This window comes from Rhinatrema bivittatum, chromosome 1 (assembly GCF_901001135.1).
Source record: "Rhinatrema bivittatum chromosome 1, aRhiBiv1.1, whole genome shotgun sequence".
Classification (NCBI taxonomy): Eukaryota; Metazoa; Chordata; class Amphibia; order Gymnophiona; family Rhinatrematidae; genus Rhinatrema; species Rhinatrema bivittatum.
Window position 1 is genome coordinate 315,006,668 of NC_042615.1, and position 25,752 is coordinate 315,032,419.

Genomic DNA, 25,752 nt, shown 5'->3' on the forward strand with positions numbered 1-25,752 from the left:
AACATGCCATACTGGGTCAGACCAAGGGTCCATCAAGCCCAGCATCCTGCTTCCAACAGTGGCCAATCCAGGCCACAAGAACCTGACAAGTACCCAAAAACTAAGTCTATGTCATGTTACCGTTGCTAGTAATAGCAGTGGCTATTTTCTAAGTCAACTTAATTAATAGCAGGTAATGGACTTCTCCTCCAAGAACTTACCCAATCATTTTTTAAACACAGCTATGCTAACTGCTCCAAACACTTCCTCTGGCAACAAATTCCAGAGTTAATTGTGTGTTGAGTGAAGAAGAAATTTCTCCGATTAGTTTTAAATGTGCCACATACTAACTTCATGGAGTGCCTATTATCTGAGAGACTAAATAACCGATTCACATCTACCCGTTCTAGACCTCTCATGATTTTAAACACATCTATCATATCTCCCCTCAGCCATCTCTTCTCCAAGCTGAAAGGTCCTAACCTCTTTATTCTTTCCTCATAGGGGAGCTGTTCCATTCTCTTTATCATTTTGGTTGCCCTTCTCTGTCCCTTATCCATCACAATTATATCTTTTTTGAAATGTGGTGACCAGAATTGTACACAGTATTCAAGGTGAGGTCTCACCATGGAGTGATACAGAGGCATTATGACATTTTCCGTTTTATTCACCATTCCCTTCCTAATAATTCCCAACATTAAGAACATAAGAAAATAAGAAAATGCAATACTGGGTCAGACCAAGGGTCCATCAAGCCCAGCATCCTGTTTCCAACAGTGGCCAATCCAGGTCATAAGAACGTGGCAAGTACCCAAAAACTAAGTCTATTCCATGTTACCATTGCTAATGGCAGTAGCTATTCTCTAAGTGAACTTAATAGCAGGTAATGGACTTCTCCTCTAAGAACTTATCCAATCCTTTTTTAAACACAGCTATACTAACTGCACTAACCACATCCTCTGGCAACAAATTCCAGAGTTTAATTGTGCGTTGAGTGAAAAATAACTTTTTCCGATAAGTTTTAAATGTGCCCCATGCTAACTTCATGGAGTGCCCCCTAGTCTTTCTACTATCCGAAAGAGTAACTAACCAATTCACATCTACCCATTCTAGACCTCTCATGATTTTAAACACCTCTATCATATCCCCCCTCAGCCGTCTCTTCTCCAAGCTGAAAAGTCCTAACCTCTTTAGTCTTTCCTCATAGGGGAGCTGTTCCATTCCCCTTATCATTTTGGTAGCCCTTCTCTGTTCCATCTGCTTTGATATCTATGTTTCATGGTCTTGATGCCTTGGTGGAAGTGTTCTCCTTGTTTTTCACTCATAGCTCCAAGATTTGAGGGGAAGTAGTTCAGGTAGCTATCAAGGAAATGCAATTTGACACTCATGTTTGCTCCTAGTCTTTGAAAAGCAATTAACAAATTTTGAACTAAAAGATTATAATTTTCGGCCCTGAAGTTGCTAAAAAAGTCTGTAATCACAGAGTTAAATTTGCTGTGACTTCTAAGCCTCTTGAATGACTGAATGCTACCGTCTGTTTTCACACTGCTTATATAGCCATAAAATTCCGACATCAGAAGTTTTAAACTGTTTAATAAGCAGTCTTCTTATTGGTTATACCGGTTGTGTATTCAGCATGTCTTTCTGCGCATTAATTATCTTTTTGTGTATTCAGCATATCTAAATAATGATGTTACGTTATTGCTATAAGAGTTTGAGTAGACAGCGTTTTGTGGAAAAACCGGACATGACTGGAGGAAATGAATGTGATTTTTGGATTCAGCACACTAAAATACATAAAGATCACGTTATCTTATAGTCAGCATGTTATCTTATAGTCAGTTATGTTTTAAAGTTAATTCCTATCTGTTTTATAGTAGTGCTTGCTGTAGAGGGTATAGAGAAGTATATTTTGCTACAGGCTATCTCGGTTGCAGGCTCCAAATTATGGAACTCGTTACCCGCGGAACTTAGATTACAAAAGGACATGAAACTCTTAAAAAAAAAAAGCTGAAAACATTACTATTCAAAAATGCCTATGAATTAGCTTAAAGTTGTAACACCTGGCTTTATTTGATATTTGTTTTTATTTTAATTTTAATTTTCTTTTACTTGCTAAGTGGTTTTAAGTTTTATATTTTATTTTTATTTTACAAAGTAATGCACTGTTTATATTTTGATTAATTTTTAACCTTGTTTTTACGATGTATTGTTTGTATTCTTTTATCTATATGACTAAGGGCTGGATTTTAAAGTCCTACGTGTGTAAATCCAGAGGATTTACGTGTGTAGGGGGGGTACGCATGCCGGACCTAATTAAAAAAGGCCCGACGATATGCATAAAGCCCCGAGATTTGTGTAAGTCCCAAGGTTTTACTAAAGGGGCGGTCCAGGGGCAGGGCCAGAGGCCTCCGACAGAGCGGCCATTGCCGCTGTGTTGCAGGATCACGTGCCGGCATCCGCAACTTACGCCTGCCCAGAGACAGGCGCAAAAAATTAAGACAATGGTCAGGGGGGTTAGAGTAGGGCTGGAGGGGAAAGGTTAAGAGAAGGGGTGGGAAGGTCAGGCTAGGGGAAGGGAACGGGGAAGGCAGTGCGGCTCAGCGTGCGCAAGGTGCACAATTGTGCACCCCCTTGAGCATGCTGACCCCCTATTTTATAACAAGCGTGCGCCTGCGCACGCTTGTTATAAAATTGGGCATACATGTATGCACGCCAGGTTCAGCGCACATGAATGCCCGCACGCACCTTTTAAAATCTACCCCTAATTGTACACTATCTAGATTGTCCACAGATTGATAGTATATAAAATAAATAAAAATAAATAAAAATAAAAAAATACAGTGAAACTAAGTTATATTTGAATTAATAGAAAAAGAAAATGCTTAATTTTCTACACAAATTCCTATAGAGAACCTCTTTATATGATGCAGATTAACAATTAAATTTTAAATCCCCTGCAAGCGGGGAAAATGGGGGTTACTCCCATTAGACGCAGAAGTGTCGGGCCCAAGAAAAGGGGTGGGGAGGGGCCGAGCTGGAGGCGGCCAGTACAGCACCAGTTGCTGCTGTGCCGGGGGATAGCTTTCCGACAGCCTACCAGTGCGCGCAACTTACGCCAGTTCTGAAATAAAGAAAATAAAAAAATGTAGGCCCTGACAAGAGGTCAGAGAAGAGAGATAAAGAGGGAGGGAGGGTAGATAGGGGGATAAAAAAATTCCCTCCCAGACCGCTCCTTAATTGTAGAAGACTTTGAGGGAACTGGGGGAGGCCCGATCTCGTCGCAGTGCATAAACTGGATAAATCTACCCCCCCCCCCCCCCCGTGCATGCCAGCCTGTTCTTTATAACATGTGCGCGCCAGCGCGTGCATGTTATAAAATCGCGTGCCCATGTGCGTGCGCCGGGTAGCATGCGTACATGGAGGTACGCGCGTATGTTTTTAAACTCTACCCTTAAGTTTCTGATTACTTTGAAAAATAAAACCCCAATGAGACTTTACCTAATGCCTATGTCACATCATAAGGTAATACTATATTAAATATTCATCTCTTGTAGCTGATCGTAACTCTGTCTTTGTTAAATCTAATATAAAAGTACAGCTGAGATTCAGTTAGAGCATTGTGATTCCTCATTAAAAAGGTCTGCCCTCAGGGAGACAGAATAAGCTTATAAAGTGTCCATTTGGGTTGGCAGACAGATTTAAATTAGAGAGATATTTGTTAAGGAATACAGAGCCTTTGTTTTTTTCTGAAGTCACCTATGTTCTTTGTGTTTCTTATAGTGAGATGGTTTAGAAAAGGAATTCAGGTTGTACAGGATAATTCAAGATCCAGAATATATCTTTTTGCTAAAAAGTTTAAGTAATCTAGAGGATGATTTAATAATGTGCAAAATTGTTTTTCATGAAAAATTTCTGAAAATGCCAAGAAGCATCTAAAAATACTAAAATCTAGAACATTTCTTGTAAAAATGTGTCACAAAAGTGAGCTTCACAGAAGTATACTTTGTGTGCAGTCTACTGTGCATGAAAGTTTATATGAATTTCCAATGCAAAGCAATTCAATATTGGACAATTTTACAAAAAACTGGTCTGCAAAAAAAGCTTCTTGTGTTCATTTTCACCTACAAAATAACTGCATATTAAAGAGGTATATTTCTATTTTACAGCCAGTCTGGAGGAAACCTGCATAGTGTGAATCAGTGCATTGGTTTAATCATAGAAACACAGAAACATAGAAATGACGGCAGAAGAAGACCAATAGGCCCATCCAGTCTGCCCAGCAAGCTTTCACACTTATTTTCTCATACTTATCTGTTACTCCAAGCACTGAGTTCAGGGTCCTTATTGGTAGCTTTTTTATTCTAATTTCCTTCCACCCCCGCCATTGATGCAGAGAGCAGTTTTGGAGCTGTATCAAAGTGAAGTACAAGGCTTAATCTTTGAGGGTATTAACCGTCATATCGAGCAAGTTATCCCGATGTTTGTATACTCATACTGCTCAGATCAATGCCTTGTTAGATGTTGGCTGGATATAAATCATATTTCTTCATTCCCCCCTGCCATTGAAGCAGTGAGCTGTGCTAAATATGCATTCAAAGTGATCAGGCTTAATTTGTTAGGGGTAGTAACCACCGCAATAAGCAAACTACTCCCACGCTTATTTGTTTACCCAGACTGTGCAATTCAGTCCTTGTTAGTTGTTGTCTGAATGTAAATCCTCTTATCTTCATCCCCCCGTGCTGTTGAAGCAGAGATAACGTTGAAGCAGAGATTTACGCTGGGTATGCATTGAAAGTGAAGTATCAGGCTTAATTGGTTTGGGGTAGTAACCGCCACAACAAGCAAGCTACTCCCATGCTTATTTGTTTACCGAGACTGTGCTACCTTGTTGGTTGCTGCCTGAATGCAAATCCTCTTTTCCACATTTCCTCTTGCCATTGAATCATAGTGCAATGTAAGAGTCTCATTAACCATGTGAACATTTATTGAATAAGGATAGTAGCCGTCATTCCAGCAAGCCACTCCATACCTCTCTTCTTCATTCTCATCCTCCAGGCTTTATGGATCTACAGTGTTAATCCCACGCCCCTTTGAAATATTTCACATTTTATGTCTTCACCACTTCCTCCGGAAAGGTATTCGAAGCATCCACCACCCTCTCTATGAAGAAATACTTCCTGACATTGATTCTGAGTTTTCCTCCCTGGAGTTTTAAATCGTGACCCCTGCTTCTGCTGATTGTTTCCAATGAAAAAGGTTTCTCGTTGACTTTGGATCACTAAAACCTTTCAAGTATCTGAACGTCTGTATCATAACACCCCTGCTCCTCCTTTCCTCCAGGGTATACATATTTAGATTCTTCAATCTCTCCTCATAAGTCATTCGATGAAGATCATCTACCTTTTTGGTCGCCCTTTTCTGGACTGCTTCCATCCTGTCTCTGTTCCTTCGGAGATACGGTTTCCAGAACTGAGCACAGTACTCCAGGTGAGGCCTCACCAAGGACCTGTTCAAGGGGATAATCACTTCCATTTTCTTACTCAATATTTCTCTCTCTGTGCAGCCCAGCATTCTTCTGGCTTTAGCTATCGCCTTGTCACATTGTTTCTCCGACTTCAGATCATTAGACACTATCACCCCAAGGTCTCTCTCCTGCTCCATGCACATCAGCTCTTCACCCCCTATCGAATACATTTCTTTCAGATTTCCACACCCCATATGCATGACTCTGCACTTCTTGGTGGGGCCACAAGGCCTTAAAGATGCCTCACAGTCAAACTCCTCCCTTTACCCGACTAGTAAAAAATTTCAGGTTGGCTAATGGTTCCCAATCCTTACCTCTGAGATCCTCATGTGAAAACATGGCCAAGCCATGGGACTTGTCTCAAAAAGATTTTTTTCTTAAAGATATACACATATAGTTATTTAGTAAAGATATTAAAAGATATTTTTGGTGTAAGGTACTGAACCAATGGATGAGGAATTGTTAGCGCTGGTCTCTGAAGATTGCTTGAGGCACATTGTATGCGTGAGGTATCAAATTTGTGCATTCAAATTTGTGCATTCATCCTGACACTGACATCAGCATGAGATTGGGATTTCAGTCAGAGATATTCTGCAAAGTGGACTCAGGAAGATAGGGAGTGAATACTGGACAACAGTCAAGATTAGGGTTTAAAGCAATTGAAGTAAGTCACCAATCAATTGTTGAATTTAAATATTTCAAAAAAGGTAAAAATAGAGGAAAGGACTGCAGGTGTGAGCCAGATGTGAAGGACTCACTGTGGACTCCACAGTATCTCAATAATAAGCAGGAAAGGAGAAGAGAAAAATCTAATACATATTATTCCAATCCTTTCCCTTTCCCACCATCTGTTAATCAACAGCATTCTCAGGGTCACCACAACTCAAATGTTCCTAGGTATGCCAGTTATCATCCTGCTGGCACTGACAAGTTGTCTCCTCTGGTCTGCAGTCATTTTCCTGCTGGTCACAGGCCTCCTGGTTTCCAGTCATCATCCTGCTGGTATCTGGGGAGATTCCCTCTCTTAAAGTTTCCTATTTCAATCAACCTCCACTGCTTTCACAATTGGTTGCCTGTCCTGCACCTTTGACGTATAACTGCATGGACAGTAGAGAGGTTTTATGTACAGGCCTAAGTAGTTGCTGCCGCTTCTACAATATTCACATTTGTTTTATGATTATCAGTATCTATTTGGCCAATATGATTAGGACACCTAGTCATCTATGCCCTTTATGCCTATACTTGTTGAAATAAAACATAGAAAAAAGATTTGTGCTGGATTCGGTTAAGAATTGATGCATTCTCTTGTCTTGTACTAGTAATGTACATTGGCTATGGTGCATTAACACTGATCTCTGACACACCTTGTGGTGTTGTCAATGTATGCTACATTCTCTTATCCTATACTAATGTAAAATGCCTATAGTACTGTTGGAGACGTGAGCCCTTGAGCCGGATCGAGAGTTGGAGGATCCATTGAAGGGAAGCCCTCAGTGGTACTCGTAGCCGGGAAGCAGATTAGGACCAGGAGACCTGACAGGAACTTCACCTATACCAGCTCACGTTCTCCACAGGTTGAGCCCTTGGGTGCCGGGACCAGCAGGACTTAGGCGGAGGTCTCCTGGCAGAGGAAGTCCAGTGGGTGATCCGAGTCGAGGCTGGTAGAAGTCCTGAGAGACGGTGACGGTCCAGGAATCTTGGTGGGCAGCAAAGGTGCAGCATGAGGAACCAGGCCAGAGGTCGTGGCATGCAGAAGACAAGTGGAAGCTGGAGAACATGCCAAAGGTCAGGACGGGCAGAAGACAAGAGAATCCAGATACCAGGCCAAAGTCAGAACCGAGGAGACAAACGAAGGCAGGAGCAGGAGAAGGAATGGAACCAAGGGAGCAGGAACGGAACTGGAACAGGCAGGAACATGGAACAGAGACTGGAACAAGTAGGAACACAGGAACGGAGACTGAAACAAGCAGGAACACCAGGAATAAGCAACTAGCTACTGAGAAGAGCTGAACTATTGCCAAGGCGAAGAAGAGAAGTCTGAAGTGGCCTTAAATAACCCTCTGCTGATGACGTCAGGTTTGGGGCTGGGCCAAGGTTTCCCGCCGCGGCTCCTTTAAATATCGGGCTTGGGCAAACACGCGCGCCTAAGGGGGTGGAGTCCCTGAAGAGGTCGGCGGTGTTTCCCTCGTGGGGAGGATGCCGTGGCAAGGCCCCAGGACAACCTGCATCAGAGCGAGGAAGGCAGCAGAAGAAGTCTGCGTCCACCGGTAAGGGAAGGGGGATCCAACTGCGACTGCCCGCAGCCGGGTTTCCCAACAAGTACACTAACATTGACCGCTGTTATAACCAACTAGTGTTGTCAATAAAGTTTAATAACCATACATGTCTGGTCTGCTGTTCTTTTTTTCTGTATGGACACCCAAAATTTAATCACACAAGTGGCTATATAAATGAATTGAAACAACAATATCAAAGTTTGTGTGTCCTTTATCATTTTGTAATTTTTTATTTTGTATATATTAATAAATAGCGGGGTCCATTTTCAGCTCCTGTGCAGCTCGGCTAGTTAGTTGGATAACTTTATCTCGCTAACTAGAAAAGTATATTCAGCGGTGTGGTCATGTCACTGATTATTCCTGATTATTTTGAAGCTAGTTTATAGCTGGATAAGCTATCTGGCTAATGCTGAATTTTGGTATTAGCTGGATAACTTATGTGGCTAACACCATTCCTCCCCGAAATGTCCCTCCCCCCACACACACACTCTTATTCATGACTGAATATGCCAGTTTTGTATATGTAATTTCAAGTTGTATTTTTGAGTTATGAAATGTAGATTTTGTTTTGATCATCCTTGTGCTAATTTGATGGGTGGGGGGTACTGTGCCAGGGTTCACTTCTCTGTGGAAGGTCAACGTACATTTCCCCCAAATCCTGAAGTTATGTGATCCTCAGCCTCTACTCTCAGGGGCAGATTTTCAGAGCCCTGCGCGCCGGTGAGCCTATTTTACATAGGCTCACCGGCACGCGCAGAACCCCGGGACTCGCGTAAGTCCCGGGGTTTTCGGAGTGGGCGTGTCAGGAGGCGTGTCGGGGGGCGGGGCCGGAGCGCGCGGCGTTGCGGGGGCGTGTCGGCAGCGTTTTGGGGGTGGGTACGGGGGCGTGGCTACGGTCCGGGGGCGTGGCCGCGCCCTCCGTACCCGCCCCCAGGACGCGGCCCGGCGCGCAGGAGTCCCGATCGCGTGCGGGGATTTACGCCTCCCTCCGGGAGGCGTAAATCCCCCGACAAAGGTAGGATGGGGGTTTAGACAGGGCCGGGTGGGTGGGTTAGGTAGGGGAAGGGAGGGGAAGGTGAGGGGAGGGCAAAGGAAAGTTCCCTTCTAGGCCGCTCCGATTTCGGAGCGGCCTAGGAGGGAACGGGGGTAGGCTGCGCGGCTCGGCGCGCGCAGGCTATACGAAATCGATAGCCTTGCGCGCGCCGATCCAGGATTTTAGCCGATACGCGCGACTACGCGCGTATCTACTAAAATCCAGCGTACTTTTGTTTGCGCCTGGAGCGCAAACAAAAGTAGGCTATTCGCGCTCGTCTGAAAATCTACCCCTCAGTTTCCAGCCACTTCCATTTCTTTCATCTGCTAATCCTCTACCAATGCACATAAAATACCTGTTTATAGGTTTCATATTTTCCTGGAAAGGAGCAAGTGGGCCAGCAGTAGGGGTGTGCATTTGGTCCCTACATATTGGCAATCCGCAACGGATGTGCCAATATTCGTTGAATTCATGGGGAAGCAAAACGTATCGCGATTCCCCACGGATACAACAAATTTTCGCCGAATTATTCGGCTGCCAATTAAAGCAAACCCCCCCACCCCACCCTCCTGATCCCCCCCCAAGACTTACCAAAACTCCCTGGTGGTCCAGTGGGGGGTCCGGAAACCATCCCCTGCACTCTCACACCCTCAGTACCAGTTCAAAATGGCACCTATAGCCTTTGACCTGCTATGTCACAGGGTCTACCGGTTCCATTGGTCAGCCCTTGTCACATGGCCATCGGCGCCATCTTGTGCTCCTGCCATGTGATAGGGCCTGACCAATGGCGTCAGTAGCCCCTGTGACATAGTAAGGGCAAGGCTATCGGCACCATTTTGCTTCCTGGCACCCGACGGCATGAGTGCAGGAGATCGCTCCCGGACCCCCGCTCGACCCCCAGGGACTTTTGGCCAGCTTGGGGGGCCTCCTGACCTCCATAAGACTTGCGAAACGTCCAGCAGGGGTCTGGGAGCGACCTCCTGCACTCGGGCCATATTGCCAGTATTCAAAATGGCACCTGCGCTACCTTTACCCTCATTATGACACAGGGGCCGACCCTCGGCCAGTATTGCCAGTATAAGGGCAAAGGTTATCGGTGCCATTTTGATTACTGGCAGCCGATGGCCCGATTGCAGGAGATCACTCCTGGACTTCCGCTGAACCACCAGGGACTTTTGGCAAGTCTTGGGTGACCTCCTGACCTCCCCGAGACTTGCCAAAAGACCCTGGTGGTCCAGCGGGGGTCTTGGAGCGATCTCCTGCAATCGGGACATTGGCTGCCAGTATTCAAAATGGCGCCGATAGCCCCTGTGACATAGTAAGGGCAAAGGCTATCGGCGCAATTTTGATTACTGGCAGTCGACGGCCCGATTGCAGGAGATCACTCCTGGATTTCTGCTGAACCACCAGGGACTTTTGGCAAGTCTTGGGGGACCCTCCTGACCTCCCCAAGACTTGCCAAAAGACCTTGGTGGTCCAGCGGGGGTCCTGGAGCGATCTCCTGCACTTGGGACGTCGCCTGCTAGTATTCAAAATGGCGCCAATAGCCTTTGCCCTTACTATGTCACAGGAGCTACCGGTGCCATTGGTCAGCCCCTGTCACATGGTAGGAGCACAAGATGGCGCCGGCCGTCCATTGCTCCTATCATGTGACAGGGGCCGACCAATGGCACCGGTAGCCCCTGTGACATAGTAAGGTCAGAGGCTATCGGTGCCATTTTGAATACCGGCAGCCGACGGCGTGAGTGCAATAGATGGCTCCTGGACCACCACTGGACCACCACTGAGATTTGGTAAGTCTTGGGGGGGTCAGGAGAGTGGGAGTCGTAGTTAATTAAATTTTAGCCAGGAAACTAATAAGAATGGAACGCATGAATGGATCGAAGCCCTCCCCCCTTGCCGAATGCAACGTATCTACCCCCCCATGAATACGAATACCGAATGTAACATATGCGGTCCCTCTGCACATCCCTACTGTGTTATTACTTTCAAGCCTTATCACTGAAAATTTTGCTTTGTGCTTATGCAGTACAAAGTGTGAAATAGAAAAGAACTGGCACCATATTGACAATGAACGAGAAGACAACCTGAAGGTGGATACCACTCCTCTTGACAGGGAAGTGGGTCAAGGTAGAGCAGCCTCAATACTGGTTGGAGGGGTGGGTGTCCTTGAAAACAGATAGCCTTCTTTGGTGTCTTGAAAAACAAGAAGATGGGCTTGTAACTGCAGGTACATTAATCCATGTTGTTTGTATGTACACAACCCACCCTCCTGACCATACATGTCCCAAAGCACCGGAAAAAAACAAATGGCAAATGTAGCTGGATATGTATTAATCCTAACAACAGTTTTTCAACACATCTAGTGAGAGATGTTCTATGGGCTAGATGGTGGTCTATGCATGTAATTTTCTCTCCCAGCCCTTTCAAATCCTTGGCCTTGTCCTTTACTAGCGATCTGTCCTAACTACCAAAATTCATATAATCAACCTTTAGGTCATTCATATAATCAACCTTTAGGTCATGTACTGCTTTGGTGATTCACTACTTGTCCAAGGTCAAAGTGGCATATCTGATTCTTGCTTTTCCTCTCCCTCCATTGCTAGCATGGAGTAAATTTGTTCCATAGAACAAATCAGACCACCATACTATCAGCTATACAGTGCATGGGAAAGGGTAGGTGTGTGTGGTGGTGGTGGGGGGGGGGGGGATCTATACATATTCACCCTCTTTTCATGACCTTAGTATGGACCCATCTTTTTTTCCAATCTAACAGTCTCTCAATACCCTTCTGCGGGCCTCCCTTGCATACCTTTTCCAGGGCCTTGCTTCAACATGCCAGTCTTCAAACCTCATAATGTACTTTTTCTCTTACATAAATAAAACTTACCATATATCTTTCTTGTACTTTAGAAAACATTGTGAGGCCCATATTCAATAGGCTGGGTAGTAGATAAATTATCTGGCTAAAGTTAACCAGATAACTTGTCACTTATATTCAGTGGGAGAAACATCACGCTGAATATACTTGCTTAAAGTTATATGGCTTTGTATGAATAAATGCTGAAAGACTATTTCCCTCTCTAGAGTGTTACACTTTATTTGTGAGTGACTATTTGAGAGGTGTTTGCTTCTGTTTAGTGATTTGTATGAATAAATGCAGGTAGAGTTTGTAGTTATCCAGTCTTGTGTGGGGTCTCCAGTCAGGTCTAAGGGCAGGAGCTTGTAAAATGTTATGTTGGAGAGTTGTTTCCTTGCTTCTCTGGTATAGTCCAATCTTTTCATGATAGCTACAGCTTTTCCTTTGTCAGCGTCTTTGATAATGATGTCTGGATTGTTTAGAAGGTTTGGATGGCTTCCCATTCTATGCAACTGAGGTTGTGGGGCAAATGATGTTATTTATTAACTATCTTATACAGAGCATGTCTTTGGAAGCATTCTATATAAAAATACAGTCCAGTGTTACGCCCATCTGAGGTGGTCCATTGATTTCTGTTTTTCATGTTTTGAGAAGGTGGAGAAGATGTGCCAAGATCTTCTTCCATGTGTGGCTGCAAGTTGATGTGCTAGTTGATATAGAACTATTCCTTGACTTGGAGATGGTGGAAATAGGATTCCAGTCCAACTCAGATTTCAATTATCTGTGTAGATTTGGTGGGACAGGAGAATCTCCATGCAAGGAAAGCTTCCTCTGCCTGTCTGAATGTGTGGTTGAATAAATTGAAAATGGTGCGTTTCAGGGCATCTGTTGTTTGACCTTGTGTGGTATGTAGCAGGCTGGATAGTTTTACATCTTTCTTCTTTTTGAGCATGCTGAAATGTCTGTGGTAAATAGCTTGTCACTTATTGGAGAAAGCCTGTTCAGTCGTGGGATCAATGGTATGTTGGTTTCTTATGTGATGTTCCAGGTATGAGAATTTTTTGCTGATTTTACCTGTCTGTTGTATAGAATGCTGATTAGGTGATTAAGTAGTTTCTTGGAAAGAGTATAGCACAATGTGTCTCCATAGATTGTATGGTATGTGGATATTAGAGGATTTTTTTTATCCTGAATCCTTTCGGGATATAGTAACATAGTATTGATGGCAGAAAAGGACCAAATGATCCATTCCATCTGCCCAGCAAGCTTCTTATGGTAGTATCTGCCATGCTGTATAAGTTACCTCAATGTTTCTCTTTTACTGGATGATGAGCCTTCTTGAAAATTTAGAGAGTGCTGTTTGTCATGCACTGCTTATGGACTTGGCCATTGAAGCAGTCCAGTGCTTTTCTTTTACATCTGCATATTAGCACCCCAGACTTTAAAATTCAGGACCCATGTTGGTTGTTTTCTGAATCCAATCCCTCTCCACCCTTGCTGTTAAAATGGAGAGTGATGTTGCATTTGCATCAAAGGCATCAAGGCTTATTAGTTAAGAGTAGTAATCCCATGCCATCTATTAAGGGTAGTAACTGCATCTCCATTCAGGATTACCTCATGCTTATCAGTAGGGATGGGTATTCATGGGAAATGAAATAGGAAATTAAATGAAATTTAATTATCCCAGATGATATCCCGGATGATACTTCAAAAGGAAGTCAAATCTGTTAAAGAACAGGGACCATCTTGCTTGATGGTGATTGAGTCATTGAGCATGTCTGAGGTACACCAAATTCTTGTGATTGGCGTACACTACTAATTGGTGTTGTGCGCCTTCTAGCCAAGGATGCCACTGCTCAAAGGCCAGCTTGATTGCGAGTAACTCTTTGTCTCCGATTCTATAATTTCTTTTGGCAAGCAAGAACTGCTTTGAGAAGAAGGAGCAAGGATGGAGCACTGCTGCGTCGACCTCGACGATGAATGGGCTATGTGGGTCAGGATGGCAGAGGCACGGCTTCTTTTGAAAAGCCTCTTTGGGCGTCAGAAAGGCTGATATGGCTTCTGGAGACCAGTTGGCGGGATTGGCTCCCTTTCTGGTCATAGCAGTTAGAAGGACTGTCAATGATGAGTAGTTTTTTGATGAAGGAAATATAGTAATTGGTAAAGCCCAAGAAGCGGCGCAGTGCCTTGAGGCCTGTAGGTTGGGACCAATTCCGGATACTTTCTAATTTCTTGGAGTCCATCTGAAACCCGTTCTTAGAAACAATGTAACCCAGGAAGGGTACAGACTCCTTGTGGAATTCATACTTTTCAAGCTTTGCGTATAGGTGGTACTCACACAGGCATCTTAAAATTTTCTTGACATCTTCTTGATGAGTTTGTAGATCTTGAGAGAAGATCAGTATATCATCGAGATATACTACTACGCATTTATATAGTAAGTCCTGTAAAATGTCATTCATCATATTTTGAAAGACTGCAGGTGCATTACTCAAACCGAAGGGCATGACAAGATATTCAAAGTGTCCTTCGCGAGTGTTAAAAGCAGTCTTCCATTCGTCTCCTTTACGAATACGCACCAAGTTGTAAGCTCCTTTAAGGTCCAATTTGGAGAATATCTTGACTCCTTGGAGCCTGTCCAACAGTTCAGAAATTAAGGGCAGGGGATACCGGTCCTTGATGGTAATCTCATTCAGACCCTTGTAGTCGATGCAGGGGCGTAAGGTGCCATTTTCTTCCCTACAAAAAAGAAACCTGCACCAGCAGGAGATTTGGAGGGTCTGATGAATCTCTTTTGAAGGTTCTCTTGTATGTAGGCGGACATGGCCTTAGTCTCAGCTACTGAAAGAGGGTAAATTCTTCCCTTGGGAGGTTCCAAATTGGGTTTCAGGTTTATAGTGCAGTCAAAAACTCTGTGCAGTGGAAGTACATCTGCTGCTTGTTTCGAAAAAACATCCTGGAAAGATGTGTATTGTGGAGGTAAGCCAGGTAACGATGGTGTAGTGGGCATGCAAATGAGTGGTGAAACATCTGCGAGGCACCGACCATGACAGTCAGGCCCCCACTGGGACAATTCCAACGTGGCCCAATTACATTGTGGCATATGATCTGGTAGCCTAGGCAGTCCAAGTACCACTGGGTGCATGGCCTTTTCCAACACAAGAAATGAGATGGATTCAGAGTATAAAGCTCCGGTGTGCAGGCCAACGGCCTGGGTACTTTATGAAACTTCTCCAGGAAGTGATTCCCCATGGATGGAAGACATTAGCAACGGCTTAGCTATTGATATGGTAGGAATCCGTAGATGTTATACTAAGCGTTTCAAGATAAAATTACCTCCGGCTCTGGAGTCAATGAGGGCAAGAGTCTGAAATTCAAGACCTCCACAAAGCAGAGAGACTGGTAAAGATAATGGAGGAGTAGGAGAGGTGAGGCCAAGGAGAAATCCTCCTGCAGATCCTAGGCCTGCCAGTTTCCCGGACAGATGGCACAGGTTTGGATGGCATGGCCTGATTGGCCACAGTACATGCATAACCCCATGCATTTACGAAAACGTCTCTCCTTGGAAGTTAAATGGCTTCAGCCTAGTTGCATAGGCTCTTCCTCTTCTAAATGAACAGACAGTAGAATTGAAGCAAAGGTACAGGTTTAGGATGGTTAGCCCCTGCAGTGGACTTTCATGGACTCAGCCTCATGAGTTCGGTCTTGAAAAGGGCGGTCAATTCTCCCGGCCAATTCCATCTGAGACTCAAGGGTATCAAGCAAATCATGATCCACCAATTCATGATTTAAGTGAAAGCTGAGATCCTCCATGAAGATAGCTCATAGACATCCAGTATCTCAATGTAGTTCAGATGCTAAAGTCCTGAATTTGATCATATAGTCTCTGAGCGGCTTATTACCTTGCTGGAGATTAAGCAAAGCAGATCCAGCAATGGTCTGGCGAGCCAGGTCATCAAAAACAGACTTGAAATGTTTTAGAAATCCTGGTAGGTCATTCAGGATAGGATCTTCATGTTCCCCTAGCAGTGAAGCCCAAGCCAAGGCTCGTCCTTCTCGAAAAGATAGGATGTAAGTGGTCTTGGATGCTTCTGTGGGAAAGAGGGTAGGCTGTAACAAAAAAATGCATACTGCATTGATTAACAAACCCTCTACACATCTTTGCTTTACTCGTGAAGCGGGTATGTGTGGATAAAGGTACAGTGGTCTTGATGGTCACCACTGGAGACAGTGATTCTCTCACTGGAGTTGCTGAAGCATACAACTGATTGAAGGCAGTAGCTAGGCTTTCCAGAGACTTTTTTTGCTCCGTGATCTGCTGGGCTAGGCCAGGAATGGCCTGCAAGGCCCCGAGCAGAGCTGAGTTTATGGAGTTATCCATCTGATGGGTTTGTGGCATAGTGTGAATTCTTAGTCACAGTGGCAATGACTCCTCCCATGGGGAGGGGCCCCGTGGGGAACCTCAGCGATAGGCTAGACTCAGAGAGCAGACACTGGAGATGGAAAGCTTTATTGTACTGCTGTAGATAGATGGTAATTATGCAGGAAGAAATGGCACTGAAGTCCAGCAAGGTGCCAATACACTCAGACAGTCTCAGATGTAGGAGTCTCACCCAGATGTACAAGTGTTCTGCAGAGTGGGATAAGATGAACCTGGTGGGTGGAAATGGAGAGCTGGATCATAAAGGTACTAACTGAAGAGTAGTGCAGGAATCCTCCTGGTTGATGGTGAAGGCGGACCCGAGGTCCGTAGTGCAGGATACTCTGAGCTGGTTAGGCCCTCGAGGAGCGAGTACCTGGGAGTGCAGATAATCCTGAAAGAGAAGAGAGACCCCCGGGAGCGGTTGTCTAGTTAATAGAAACTCCAAAGGGTAATTGAAAGCAGGAGACCCCCAAGGACTGGGTGCCCAGAGCTTCTTCAGGAGCTAGATACCCCGGAGGGTAGAGAGGAGTCTAAGCATGCAGCTTAGAAGCAGTCAGAGTAGCTAAACCGAAGTCCTTGCTAACTAGTTTGTTGGAAGCAGAGCGGAGGCTTAAATACCCGGAGGTATTGACGTCATGCGGTGGGGTCGCCCACGAGGTTCCCGCCATGACGTGTAGATAAGCGTAGGCAGCGTGCAAGTGTGTGCCCTAGGAGACCACGGGAAGAAGCATGGCGGAGGGGGCTGGTCTTCATGGTCTGCCTTCTATCATCTGTCTTCAGCGTATTGCCTGTCCAGTTTTTCTTCTTCTCTATGTCCTTCGGATTGGACTCCTGGCTTTAACTTCGGATTAGACACCCAGCTTTGAAGTCAGATTGGACTCCTGGCTTTCACTTTGGATTATACTTTGGCGCTGCTTGACCTTTGCCTGCTTTTTGACTACTGCCTGCTCAACAACTTGCTTCCCAGACTTCTGCCCAGACCACAACACTGCACAAACTCTGCCTGCCTCTGACTACAGCCTGCACCTGTCTCTGCTGCCTGCCACCTGCCCAGATCACTGCTTATACAGACCCCACTTCTTTCCATGCTGGCCTGTAACACCCTACACTTTGGATCTACATCTCCACAGAGACCAGCTCCTAAGTCCTGCCAGTCCGGGAACCCAAGGGCTCAACCTAAGGGGAATGAGGGCTGGTATTGGTGAAGGTCCTGTTGAGGCTTTTCTCTAGCCAGCTCCTCCTGCCAATGATTGGGACCTACAGGGATCTTCACTGTGGGTTGTGCCAACTCCACCTTGGTCCAAGGGTCCACTTCAACAACACTCTATATCCTATTCGCGATATCAAACCATACCATCTGATGATCACTGATGCTCTGGTGATTTCCTATCCGAACATTAGAAACATTACCCCCATTAGTATCACACCCTCTCTCATGGGTTCCATTATCATTTGTTTGAGCAGAGCCCCTTGAAGGGAATCCACTATTTCTTTACTTCTTGTAGATTCCATAGAAGGGATAGCTTTATGGAGCAATTGGTTCAGGAACCGACAAGAGAGGGAGCAATTTTAGATCTAATTCTCAGTGGAGCACAGAATTTGGTGAGAGAGGTAACGGTGGTGGGGCCACTTGGCAATAGTGATCATAATATGATCAAATTTAAATTAATGACTGGAAGAGGAACAGTATGCAAATCCACGGCTCTCGTGCTAAACTTTCAAAAGGGAAACTTTGATAAAATGAGAAAAATTGTTAGAAAAAAACTGAAAGGAACAACTACAAAAGTAAAAAGTGTACAAGAGGCGAGGTCATTGTTAAAAAATACCATTCTAGAAGCACAGTCCAGATGTATTCCACATATTAAGAAAGGTGGAAAGAAGGCAAAACGATTACCAACATGGTTAAAAGGGGAGGTGAAAGAAGCTATTTTAGCTAAAAGATCTTCATTCAAAATTGGAAGAAGGATCCAACAGAAGAAAATAAGATAATGCATACACATTGGCAAGTTAAATGTAAGACATTGATAAGACAGGCTAAGAGAAAATTTGAAAAGAAGTTGGCCGTAGAGGCAAAACCTCACAGTAAAAACCTTTTAAAACATATCCAAAGCAGAAAGCCTGTGAAAGAGTCATTTGGACCGTAAGATGATTGAGGGGTTAAAGGGGCACTTAGAGAAGAGAAGATAAGGCCACAGCGGAAAGATTAAATGATTTCTTTGCTTCGGTGTTTACTGAAGAGGATGTTGGGGAGTTACCCATACTGGAGAAGGTTTTCATGGGTAATGATTCAGATGGACTGAATCAAATCATGGTGAACCTAGAAGATGTGGTAGACCTGATTGACAAACTGAAGAGTAGTAAATCACCTGGACCGGATGATATACACCCCAGTGTTCTGAAGGAACTAAAAAATGAAATTTCAGACCTATTAGTAAAAATTTGTAACCTATCATTAAAATCATCCATTGTACCTGAAGACTGGACGATAGCAAATGTGACCCCAATATTTAAAAAGGGCTCCAGGGGCAATCCGGGAAACTACAGACTGGTTAGCCTGACTTCAGTGTCAGGAAAAATAGTGGAAAATGTTCTAAACATCAAAATCTCAGAACATATAGAAACACATGGTTTAATGGATCAAAGTCAGCATGGCTTTACCCAAGGCAAGTCTAGCCGCACAAATCTGCTTCACTTTTTTGAAGGAGTTAATAAACATGTGGATAAAGGTGAACCGGTAGATGTAGTATACTTGGATTTTCAGAAGGCGTTTGACAAAGTTCCTCATGAGAGGCTTCTAGGAAAAGTAAAAAGTCATGGGATAGGTGGCGATGTCCATTCGTGGATTGCAAACTGGCTAAAAGACAGGAAACGGAGAGTAGGATTAAATGGACAATTTTCTCAGTGGAAGGGAGTGGGCAATGGAGTGCCTCAGGGATCTGTATTGGGACCCTTACTTTTCAATATATTTATAAATGATCTGGAAAGAAATACGACGAGTGAGATAATCAAATTAATCAGATGATACAAAATTCTTCAGAGTAGTTAAATCACAAGCAGATTGTGATAAATTGCAGGAAGACATTGTGAGACTGGAAAACTGGGCATCACAATGGCAGATGAAATTTAATATGGATAAGTGCAAGGTGATGCATATAGGGAAAAATATCCCATGCTATAGTTACACAATGTTAGGTTCCATATTAGGTGCTACAACCCAAGAAAGAGATCTAGGCGTCATAGTGGATAACACATTGAAATTGTCAGTTCAGTGTGCTGCGGCAGTCAAAAAAGCAAACAGAATGTTGGGAATTATTAGAAAGGGAATGGTGAATAAAACGGAAAATGTCATAATGCCTCTGTATTGCTCCATGGTGAGACCGCAACCTGAATACTGTGTACAATTCTGGTCGCCGCATCTCAAAAAAGATATAATTGCTATGGAGAAAGTACAGAGAAGGGCTACCAAAATGATAAGGGGAATGGAACAGCTCCCCTATGAAGAAAGACTAAAGAGGTTAGGACTTTTCAGCTTGGAGAAGAGACGGCTGAAGGGGGATATGATAGAGGTGTTTAAAATCATGAGAGGTCTAGAATGGGTAGATATGAATCAGTTATTTACTCTTTCGGATAATTGAAAGATTAGGGGGCACTCCATGAAGTTGGCATGTGGCACATTTAAAACTAATCGGAGAAAGCTCTTTTTTACTCAATGCACAATTAAACTCTGGAATTTGTTGCCAGAGGATGTGGTTAGTGCAGTTAGTATAGCTGTGTTTAAAAAAGGATTGGATAAGTTGTTGGAGGAGAAGTCCATTACCTGCTATTAATTAAGTTGACTTAGAAAATAGCCACTGCTATTAATAGCAACGGTAACATGGAATAGACTTAGTTTTTGGGTACTTGCCAGGTTCTTATCGCCTGGATTGGCCACTGTTGGAAACAGGATGCTGGGATTGATGGACCCTTGGTCTGACCCAGTATGGCATGTTCTTATGTTCTTTCGTCCAGAAGATTAAAATCTCCAATGAGCAACACTTCTCCCTTCTTCATCATATTTTGGATGTCTTTCATCAGATCTCTGTCCAGTTCCTCTGAGCCGGTGGCCTGTAGATCACACCAGTAAAAATGGAAGCACCATCTTCTGTTTTTAAGATGCTCCATAATGCTTCTTCTCTGCCTCACATCCCTTGCAAGATATGAACAATATATATAGGGAAAAATAAAGAATAAAGCTATATTAAAATCAGACTTTTAAACTTAGCTAAACAGGAACCAGGTATTTTATTTATTTGTACAGTTTTTATATACCGTTGCTCAGTGGAATCCATCGCTATGGTTTACAATAAAATTTTAGACTAAAATACATAGCAATTTAGATAAAAAGTTACAATAAAATGTTAAAATTTGGCTACAAATAGACAAAAACTAACTTTGAAAATCCTTATAAATTGTATAAAATAACAAAGAGAGAGGATAGATTTGTGGATCAACTTGTGGTTTGGTTTTCACTCTCATAAGCCTGTCTGAATCTTTTCTTGTCTTGTTGAAGCCTTAATTCTGGAAGTAATTTATTCCACAAACTTGGCCCTGCAATTGATAAAGAACGCTCTGTCACCTCACTTAAATGTGCAGATTTTATTGTGGGGTTCATAACAGGCCTTTATTTGCCGATCTAAGTTCTCATTGAGGTACGTGTAATCTAATCGTGGTGTTCAGCCTTTCTATTATTTCTCCATAAAGAATCTTATGTACAATATACAATGTTTTATAAATGACTCTTTCTTCTATTGGATGCCAGTGTAGTTCTTTTAACCCTGGAGTGATGTGGTCTCTCCTTCTTGTGTTTGTTAAAATACGAGCTGCCATTTTTGTAGTATTTGTAACGGTCAGAGTATCGATTTTTGATAGGCCTAACATCATTGAATTACAGTAGTCCAGTCCAGTAAATATCATTATTTGTAATACAGATCTAAAATTTTCCTTGGATAATAATGGCCTCAAGCATCTCAACATCATAAATTTTTAAAAAACCTTCTTTTACCTTTTTTGAAATATGTGCTTTAACATTTAGCTCCGTATCTATAAATAAGCCTAGATTCCATGTCGTATCGACTATATTACAATTTTGATTGCTATTAAAAGTAATTACTTCTGTTCTGTAGTCATTTTTTTCCTTACCAATATCATACAAATAGTTTTATCCAAATTTAAAACCAGTTTAATTTGTGTTAATAATTGACTAATTATTTTTAGATAAATTTCAACAAGTTTGCAGGTTTCATTTAAATATTTCTCAATTGAAATTAAAATTTGGATATCATCGACGTATATAAAATAAATTAGGCCTAGGCCAGATAATAAATGGCACAGTGGGATTAAATAAATATTAAACAGGAGTAAATAAATATTAAACAGTGTCGCCAATAATAAAGAGCCCTGTGGTACTCCTGCTGTTAATTGTATGTTATCAGATAAACTATTCTTAATTTTTACTTTAAAGGTTCTGTTGTTTAAAAAAGAGGAAAACCATTTCAAAGAAATATCTGTGAGACCAATTTCTTGTAATCTAGTAAGAAGAATTTCATGATCTACCGAGTCAAATGCAGCCGACAAGTCCAGAAGTACCAGGAGATAACTGTGTCCATAATCAAACTCTCTTAGAACAATGTCTGATAAGGATAATAAAAGTGTCTCGGAGCTGTAAGATTTCCTAAACCCATGTTGTGATGGGTATAGTACATCATTCATTTCCAAATGTTCAGTTAGCTGTCTATTAAGTACTTTTTCTATCATTTTATCCAAAAATGGTAAGTTTGAGATGGGGCTAAAGTTCTTTAAATTAGTAGGATCTAGATGCCATTGTTTCAGAACTGGTCTTACTACCGCATTTTTTAATATATCATGCAATATCCCTTCGTTGAGCGAATGATTTATTACTGAAGCTAAAATAGGACTAATTATATCCCTGCATTGTTTTAGTGCCGCTGTGTTAATCACATCTGTGGGATTATTAGCTGGGTTTAATTTGCTTAGAAGGGTATCCACTTCTAATATCGATGTGTTTTCAAATTGTGACCATACTGGTATGTCTTTTTTGATCATGTGTATTGATTGTTTTGGAATATGATCTAACGTGCTGATTAGATTTTCTACTTTATTTTAAAAAATATTGCCATTTCAGCTCTCAGACAGGCCACATGTGCTAGAATTAGGAGAGCTTGATTGGATACCCTTTGCAGTACAACTGACTCCTGTGTGTAATTCTGGTCACCACAACTCAAAAAGGATATAGCTTCACTGGAGAAAGTGCAGAGAAGGGTGACCAAAATGATAAGGGACATGGAACGGCTGCCCTATAAGGAAAGACTAAAGAAGTTAGGGCTGTTCAGTTTGTAGAAGCGATGACTAAGGGAGTAGGGGTGTGCATTTGTTTGTAAAGTATTGGCAATCCGCAACGTATATGCCATATTTGTTATATTTGTGGGGGTCACGAAATGTATGGTGAACCCCCACGAATACAACGTATAGCTAACAAATAACCCCCCACCCTCCTGAACTCCCAAGACTTGCCAAAAGTCCCTGGTGGTCCAGCGGGGGTCTTGAAGTGATCTCCTGTACTCGGGCTGTTGGCTGCTGGTATTAAAAATGGCGCCGATAGCCTTTGCCAATACTATGTCACAGGGGCTACCAGTGCCATTGGTCGGCCCCTGTCACATGGTAAGAGCAGTGGATGGCTGGCACCATCTTGTGCTCCTACCATGTGACAGGGGCCGACCAATGGCACCGGTAGCCCCTGTGATATAGTAAGGGCAAAAGCTATCGGTGCCATTTTGAATACTGTCAGCCGACGGCCTGAGTGCAGGAGATTGCTCCAGGACCCCCGCTGGATCACCAGGGACTTTTGGCATGTCTTGGGGGGGGGGTCAGGAGGGTGGTGGGTTGTAGTTAATTACATTTAAAGGGTTGGGATGGGTTTTTTGGGGGGAAACTAATACATATGTAACTAATAAACGGATCAGGGTCCCCCGAGAATGGATGCAATGGATTTGGGTCCTGACGAATATGAATACTGAATGGAATGAATCCATCCCTGCTGCTCATCCCTATAAGGGAGTGATATGATAGAAGTCTACAAAATCATGAAAGCACTTGAACAAGTTAATCTAAATTGGTTATTGACTCTCTCAGATAATAGGACCAGGGGGCACTCCATGAAGTTAGCATTTAAAACAAATTGAAGAAAATCCATTTTCACTCAGTGCATCATTAAGCTCTGGAATTAATTGCCAGAGGATGTGGTTACAGCAGTTAGTTTAACTGGGTTTAAAAAAGGTTAGGATAAGTTCCTAGAGGAAAAATCCATAAACTGTTTTTACGGTAATTAATAAGCAATAGGAGCTTGTGATTTACCTAAGTTTGGGTACTTGCCAGGTTCTTGTGACTTGGATTGGCCACTGTTGGAAACAAGATACTGAGCTTGATGGACCCTTGGTCTGACCCAGTATGGCATATCTTATGTTCACTCCCCAAAAATCTAGAAGGTAGAACCTGGAATTTCTCCCTTAATAATACATAGAGAATTTTAAAACGTTTATAACTAGCAAGACAATGTTACAGCACAAGACAGAGTGAGAACCAGCAGGGCTAAAAACACTGTAGGAGAATTTTTGTTTAAATTATTCAGCCACACACTAGACAGAAGCAAAACAGCAGAAATATGTAATAACCATTGAGAAAACAATAATCCTGCTACACACAAGAACAGATTCATAACAGGAAGAAAAGAGCAATATATTTGGATGATGTCCTGTTTGCATTTAGATAGGAAGAAAATATCTATGTGTATCTAAGCACATTTCTTCATAAGGTTGATGGATTTTCAGTTCATACAGCTGAATCCAAAGCCCTCCATGTGGTGGAAATCTTCAGATTGCCATGTTTGTTTGGTACAGCAAAAATGACATGACCTTATAGCCTAATCAATTCATCGAGGAATTTGCTTTCAAGGACAGAGTCCACTTTGTCAGATGCATAATGAATTGGACTCTGTCCTCAAAACCTCATGCCTCAGTACATTTTTCTAATCTATAAGGTGCCACATACCTCTCATCAGCTTTGCTACATCAGACTCACTCGGATATCCCTCTAAAAATGTTCACCAAAAATGGAATGAAGGCTAAATGACTACCGACTTGAATAAAAGGTGAGGTGAGAGAGGGTATTATAGCTAAAAGAAAATCTTTCAAAAATTGGAAAAGGGATCCAAATGAAGAAAACGGGAAACAGTATAAGCACTGGCAAGTTGGATACAAAACATTTATAAGAAAGGCAAAGAGATAATTTGAAAATAAGCTTACCATGGAAGCAAAAACTCATAATACAAACTTATTGGTGACCAGTAGTAGGGCCTGGGTGGCTCATAGCCCTGGGCCTGGTTTGCACCATTTCCCAAAATAGTACCAATTGGCCTTTGTCCCTACCACATAAGGACAAAGGCCATGTAGCAGGGGCAAAGACTATATTTTTCATGTAGCAGGGGCAAAGACTAATCAACACCATTTTAGAAAATGATGCCAACCAGGCCCAGTGCTAAGAGGCACCCTATGCCCTCTTACTGGACACTAATGATTATTTTAAAGTTAAGGGGGTGTTAGGGAGGTTCAAGAGGGGTCCGGGTTGGGGGCCATTAGCCTACCAGGTAATGTTTTGGAGGCTGGGGTAGGGTGCCCCTTCCAACCTATACTTTACATAGAAAAGGAGGTCAGGGGTGGGAAGAATTAATGGACCTGGGGGACTTTGTTTGATTGGGGAGAGGTTTGGGTAGAGGGTCAAGTCATCATCGTGTGGCAGAGATTTTTCTATTTTAAAACATTTTTTTGCATGGCCACTTCAAATGGTGGCCCCTGGATGGTAGGGGTTTAGTAAGACCCCCAGTGACCTTTTGTTAACCTTATTGGGAAGTTGTGTTGGTCTGCATGTCCCTCTAATTCTACTGTGAGAGCATCGGGACCTGCTTAGGGTCTTGGTGCTCCTGTGGTAGAATAGCATTTCCAGCAAAGGTGTAGATAAAATGACATGGCTGAAAAATGTTAAGCTAGCAGCGTTATTTATTTATATAGGATTAGAAATGAATGGATTAGTTTACATGGATTTGCAAAATTAATGTATGGAAATGCCATGCTAATCAGCTTATTGTAATAGGAGCAGGACCAGGCTGAAATATCACATAATTTTTATGCAATAGGGCTATATTGCATAATATATACAGCTTTTATTGCACAATATGTGCTATTTAAAGCATGTTACAGCACTATTGCAGCTTCATAATTCTCCCTATAAGTCTGATCTTTCATTCAATGAAAGATTTTGACCTGGTATACCTGAGAGATAAACTGACTGCACATGTTGCGCCCGTCGGTCGCAGACAGCTGCGACCTCTGTTGCTCACCTCCTTTCTTCCTGCACCAGTAATTCTCGGACAATTGGCATCCTCTGCCTCTGCATGCCGCTCTCCTCAGTGTTCCTGGGATTGCATGGGCAATCCCGTCTGCCATCTTGAATTGGGGATTACCTAAGGCATGCTCGCGTGCGCGCCAGGCCCCATCTTATACACGTCATGGCAGGAACCTCAGGGGCGTCCCCTCCGCATGACAT